Source organism: Alligator mississippiensis, chromosome 4, assembly GCF_030867095.1.
Source record: "Alligator mississippiensis isolate rAllMis1 chromosome 4, rAllMis1, whole genome shotgun sequence".
Classification (NCBI taxonomy): Eukaryota; Metazoa; Chordata; order Crocodylia; family Alligatoridae; genus Alligator; species Alligator mississippiensis.
The window spans coordinates 109133723-109140300 of NC_081827.1; the positions used below are offsets into that span (position 1 = coordinate 109133723).

The following is a 6578-nucleotide window of genomic DNA, read 5'->3' on the forward strand; positions in this document are numbered from 1 at the left end:
GAGATCCACTCTCCCACAATGTCTGGCACTAGACACTACTACAAGTCTAGCCACTAGATGGTAGGGAGCTATTTTGTAAAAACCTGCACAGAAAAAAAGTGGGGCAGCACACATGGCAACAGCACATGCCACCCAAAACTGGAGCCTGGCCAGCCAGAGCCACACTCCAGGTGCTGAAGACTCCAAGCTGCAGGAACAATGCAGCTGCAGCTTCCCCAGCCCCCAGGACCCAAGGTAAGGCTTCTGGGGCCAGCAACTGTGCTGACTTCAGCTGCCCCTACCCCACCCAAGGTAACCAGAGGGTGCATGGCATGGGTTTTTCCCGGGGACAAGTAGCAGCGGCAAAAGGTGTCCCGCTGCTAGTTTTTCCCAGGGAACCAAAGGTCCATGCTACTCTGGACGCAGCTTTTATTACTAAGAGCCAAAGGCTTTTTTGTAACAATGTGGTTGTTAGGGGCTCAGCATCACAGATGGTATTCTGATAATGCACTCACAAACCATCCAAACTGAGGGAGCCTGGCATAACCAGTCACACCTAATCTGACTAATGCTATTAACAGAGTCAGATAGGATTGACAGAATGCACCCTGACAAAATTGGTGACTCCCTGGAGTCCATACTGACAATCCCAACATTGATGGAGACCTACAGGGATAAAATGCTGGCTGGCAAGAGGCTTAGAACTCTGAGCCAAGAAATGGTGTCCTAGTGTTTGAGTCCAATTGCCTTATTAAGTGTAACTTGGAATTAACGTAATATTTTGAATGTAGTATTGTCACCCATGGTAAAAAAAGAAAAAAAGGCAAAGAAACTCTTTCCTCAATTTCAGTTGTCTCACAATTTATTGAATGAAGCAGGGTTCTTTCCAGTTCCTGCAAGATTAGACATTGCTTAAATCATATCCATGTACATACCAGTTCTTAACTTGCCCTATGTAGAATCTAAACACCTCAGAGTTCTCCCCTTTGAGGCCTGGGGTCTCTAAGGCATGAAAGATATACAAGACCCATTTCAAAGACTCATTGATAATGTTTTGTAGTAAGCTAACATGCTTCCTACAGCTTTATGAAAATAAACCAAAACACCATTTTTCCTCTGGAGTGTTTTGCAAGTGGGTCCAAAACTCTTGTTGGCTACAAAGGACCAGCTTACAGGATCATTAGTTCCAATTTATTGTACAGGATGTGGAGTTAGTCATGAGGGGTACTGGTCACTGTAACATGCACTGAAACACACATACAACTGCTGCAGTAATAGCAGAGCACTGATGTTGGTTTATAACTATCCAAGGAGGTGGGGTCTGAAATCGATGGCCAGTCAAAGCTTTCTCCAAGGCGATGTCTCCTTTAGAAGGGGGTCACTGGTTGTCATTCTGGTCAGTAGGTTGGGTGCTGATCGGATCAAGGAAGAAAGGGTACCATCAGGAGTCACGCTTCACTGACTTTTATCCCTCTCTGGCAGAGTTCTATGATCCCCCAGCCTTTGGGCTCGCCCAATCCAGAGGTCACTGACCCTCATATGACATTCTTTGAATGTTTCTTGACAGGTGTCAAGTCACCCGGGTCTGCGTGTGCAGTTGCGGGAGTTGGTCCTTGATTTTGATTGACTCAGCAGTGGTATTGTTATAGGTTACAGGAATAGTCAATAGGGTGGGTGCTCAATTCCAGAAATTGGTCTTCAGCTTTTATTAGTTCAAATGGATACATTGTTGCATGTAGAATAGAGTTTCAGGCACTGATGTTGATACTTTCCTCTTGACAACTTGTGGGTAGGACCTGTTAATTGCCATTTGTTAACTTGTAACCACAGCTGGTTCTGCCTATTATTCAATCACCCATTCACTCAGACTTACTCTCATTCACTCAGGAGACCAGCCCAATACAGAGAAAAGGTGGCAATACAATTCCAGTAATTACAATTGCAATGCAATCAGCAATTCTAATAGTACAAGGAAAGACTTACTCTAAAAGAGAAACATATTCATTAAAAGTTTTAAAGTATAAAATATAATGCCATGGCAAAATGTGAGAAAGATGCAGAATAACACAATGTACAAAACATAGCATCCTATAAAATACCTATTAAAAATACAATTTCATCACTTTTATTCTTATAATGGAAGGAGAGGAGAAGAGGAGGAAAGGAGGAAGGAAGAAAAGGTAGAAGGAGAAAAGAAGAAACATGCATCGAAGGGGAGTGCAGGCAAAGGGGCTTCTTGTTACACTCTTAACCTACCAAGATTTGCCTAGCAAGTTCTTTTCACCTCAGCAGTGGACCTCTTTATCTGTGGAGCAGACCTGCCTACAAAAAAAGGCTACAAATAATTTCCATATAAATGTATAGATACAAATATGCAAAGGTACACATATTCTTAAAAGTAGACACTTCATGGCAAGTGTTTCTAGAACAGTCTCTACTAGAGCTGTGCGAAGCTTCAGTCACTAATTTGATTTGGAGGAGATTTGGCCCAATTTGGCGGCTGAATCTCCAAATCGAAATCAAATCAGGAGATCCATTAATCTCTCCAAATCGAATTGGAAGCCTCAGCAGGTCTGTGATGGAACCTTCAGCAGTACAAAACCAAGGGAACAACACTCAACAAATGCACTTAAGTGCATTGTCACCATGACTGACTTGTCAACATGCTGGTTCCATGGGACAGCTAGGAATTGGACTGCAGGATGGCAATATCAAATACAATAATGGGTCACTCAGTGGAATTGCCTTGTTTTTATAGGCTATAAGCAATTTGGGGCAGGACTAGGCCATCTTTTGCCTGTACAGCGCTTATGAACTTCTGGGTGATACTGGGCGCATCTACACGTGCATTTGCTGAACATTAAATTTACTGCACAGTAAAAGGAATCAGGCCAGTGTCTACACATGCAGGCATTAAAGCAGAGTAACACTGTGTTTGGACTACCTTGGGAGTAAAGTTAGTCCCAAGTCAGTCCACACACAGTGTTACCACAGTAATGCATCTACATGTGTGTTACTGTGCAGTAACTAATCAGGCGTAAATTTGTTATCTGCATGATGCAGGTAGCAAATTTATGCCCAAGTCGGTATAAGTCACCATAGTTACTGCACAGTACAGGCATACATGTGTAGACGTGTGCCTGTACTGCACAGCAGTAATTTTCAGTTACTGCACAGTTACTTAAGTTACTGTGAAGTAAATGTGCACATGTAGACACACCACTGTTGACAAAAAAGCAACACATACTTATCTACTTAGCTGTCTTTCTGGGTATTCTTCTTGATTTCCTGTTCACGCAATACTTCCAGAATTCCCAAAACCACAGGAAATTTGAGGTAGGTAGTGCATACTATATTTCCTTTTTTAACAAAGGAAGCTGCAAGTTCTCAATCACCATATCTAGGGACTTATTTAATTCATAGTTTCTGTGAGAATATGCAGTATCCACGATTGCTGGGAAATATTCCATCAGCCATGACTTCCCACAAAATCATCCCTCCCCACAAAAGCATATTATTTATATAATATGCTATTTGAGAATCTCCCAATCCTTGCCACTGTAGAACTAAAACTAATTTTGCTTTCATAGAATTATTAATAAGACATCCAATATTGCTTATTTTTCTACTTCTTTATTTTTAAAATGTTATTTTCATTATGTAAATTAGTTTAAGTTGAAACTTATGATATAATTATATAAGTCAATAGGTTTTAAGTATTTTTATAGGTCAATAGGTTAAAGATGTTTAAATGTAGTTTTTTGTATGGATGTGGTATGTATGTGATTAAACAGAGGAGGAAATGGACAATAGAAAATGCTAACACCAAAAGAAATGTCACACCTGCAAGAAACTGCTGAAGATGCAAACAGAAAAACCCGAAGCAAGAATCCACCCAAAATCTGAATGTCACATCTAACCACAAACGTGCAGCTGATACCCCTGACCCAATGAGCAAGTCATAGGTGGGCAGCTGACATCTCCTTAAATGAACTATAAAAGATGGTGAGACCAAGAAGACTTCAGGTGATTTTCTGCAATGATGACAGGAGCCTCGGTACACATCCAATAAAAGTCCCGCTCTGCCCTTGGGCTTAGCTTGGCTGACCACCAAGTTAACTCGAGCAACTAAGACTGGTAACATCTCACAATGGAAGAACCTGCTGATGCGTGTGTATATGTATATGTATGAATGTCTGTCCTAGGTCTTTCAGATATTTTAGGATTTAATTTTCAACTTCTTCTATTTGTAGTAAGACCCTAATAGTCTGATGTATTTGTAGTCGCAATAAATGCAGCACATTGCCTTATACCCCTGGTAAAGATCTTGCTTGGTTTTTTTTAATACACAGTATGCCTTATGCGTACAACACCACAATATTTAGACAATGTGACAATCCCTACAGCCACTCTCATATGCTTGAGACTTAGTGTCTGTAGTGATGGCAAGACCTCTCTGCCAATCTCCGGCAATGGCAGGACCTCTCTGGCAGTCTATGGTGATGGCAGGGCCACTCCACCAATCAGCAGTGAAGGGCAGGTCCACTGAGAAATGCCCACAAAATTGGCCCTTTATGCTGTGAGCAAGCCACAAAAATAGCTTTGTCTCACCATGAGTTAAGTAGGTCCCTAACTATAGTGTATAATGCATAAACTAAGTATTCTGATGGGCTGCCACCGGTTCTTACAGATGCGTATAGAATTGTATAATCGTGTTGTTCAGGAATTACTAATGCTTTTCTTGACAAAGAGGTTTTGAAATTACATAAAATCACATAAAACTTGTGTATGTCAGATAAAAATAGTTGTCACTTGACCCGGAAGCACTGCCTCTCTCAAAGTATGATTTCTTCCTACAGGAATATTGTTGTGGTGGAATCTCTTCAGTGACCTCTTAAAAGAAGTCACTGAAGAGGAAATAGACTTTGGGAAAAAAAAGACAGTGTGCCAGCACAGAACATATTTATATAATTTAGATGGGTTTGCACACCAAGGTAAGTTATACTAGTGGCTGGAGCAGACAACTTGAAAAAACTCTCAAAAGCAGTAGAAACTATTGTAGTGCCTCATCACTACATGGCAGGGGAGCCAATAATGGCCCCTTTGCACTGAGCAAAGGGCTACCCTGGGGTGAAATGGACTAGAACAGTGGATATGTGACCTGTACTCCACTGTACAATTACTCCTGACTTTCCAAGGGATAACTTTACCCTGGCAGGGAACAATTTACACTAATCAGCAGGGCTGTACATCATGTGCCTGCCCCTCACAACCAGAGGAAATAAGCTGTGGGTTGCCATGCTGTGTAAAGGAATCAGTCAAATAGAGAAGAGGATGGGAGTGGCAGGGGTGGGGGTAGTCATATAAAAGGAAGAAGGGGAATAAACCAAACAGAAAGATAACATTTTTTTTGTAGTTTCACTGGATGGAACATTGTTGCTAAAATAGGACAGAATCAGTTATTTATGTTTTTATATGTGCGTTTGACACTGGGTTGTCACCAGTTTGACCTAGCGGGCAGGCCACTGGGGGCAGAAGCCAAGCCACAGACTATGTTAGAGAGCAGGAATCAGAGATTAGGTTACTGGATCCAGGGGAAATCCAGGGGCAGGGTCTGAGTCACAAGCCAAAGTGAAGTTTAGCAATCAAAGACTGAATTACCAGATCTGAGGGAAAATCCAGAAGCTGGAGTCCAGGAACCAAGAAAGCACACTCAGGAAACCAGATCCAAGGGGAAATCCAAAGCCAGAGTCCAGGAACAGAGCCAAACAAGCATCAGGAACCAGGAAGCCAGGAGTACCATATCACAGAAACTTGCCAAGACAGCCTTTAAGCAGAAACTATTGACTGTCTGTCACTACAGCTGGAGCTAAATGGGGAAACTGCTTTCCCAGCAGTCTTTCAGGGGGCCCAGAAAGTGGCCAGCTGGAGTCATTAGCTGAGTTAGACCTCACAGTCAAAGCCTTAGGCAGGTGTGGCCCACTAAGCAATTAGCCCAGGCTGCCTGTTAAGGCCCTTGATCATGAGTGGATCCCTGGCTTTTGTGGAGCTATGCCGATCTAGATCAGCAGATCTGGCCCACCCTTCTTCTTATACCCAGCCTCCAAAGGTGGAGGCAAGTGGCAACAGCACCACAGCTGCCCGTTTTCACTCATCTAGCAGAGGACCAACACTTTGGGACCTTCTTTGAGTCCTAAAATAATTTAAGTAGCTTAAGCTACTTGAAAACCTTTAAGTGCCCAGCTGCTTAAAGACTACAGCTATTTAAGCTGCTTAAGACACTTGAGGATGTTGGCATGTGTCTTGGCATTGTAGCATAACATCTTGGTCTGTGGATCAGTCATTCCGCCTTGAGTTTATAGATCTGAGCAGAGAAATTGCAATGATGGAGCAAACCTGCATAAATGCCACCTGGCTATGTTTCCTTTGCTTTTTTATTTGCCACCTGGCTATGTTTCCTTTCCTTTTTTTGTATTGGTTCCCTTCACCCTGGAATTAAAAATGCCCTCAAAAAATCACATGTGGCACAAGGTCTTGAAGCCCTTGCAAGTCCTCTAGCTACGTGCACATACTTTGATGTTGCAGGTCTCAGTAACAGT

General features: G+C 42.3%; 1 long non-coding RNA gene across 1 annotated transcript; it reads right to left on the reverse strand.

Moving 5' to 3' along the window:
• Positions 1–803: 803 nt before the first annotated feature.
• On the reverse strand, positions 804–5948 carry LOC132250153 (uncharacterized). Its single transcript, XR_009461755.1, has 3 exons — positions 5641–5948; positions 2236–2301; positions 804–1775 (listed from the first exon to the last, which is right to left on the reverse strand). It is a non-coding gene; the product is annotated as an uncharacterized LOC132250153 (long non-coding RNA).
• Positions 5949–6578: the final 630 nt, after the last annotated feature.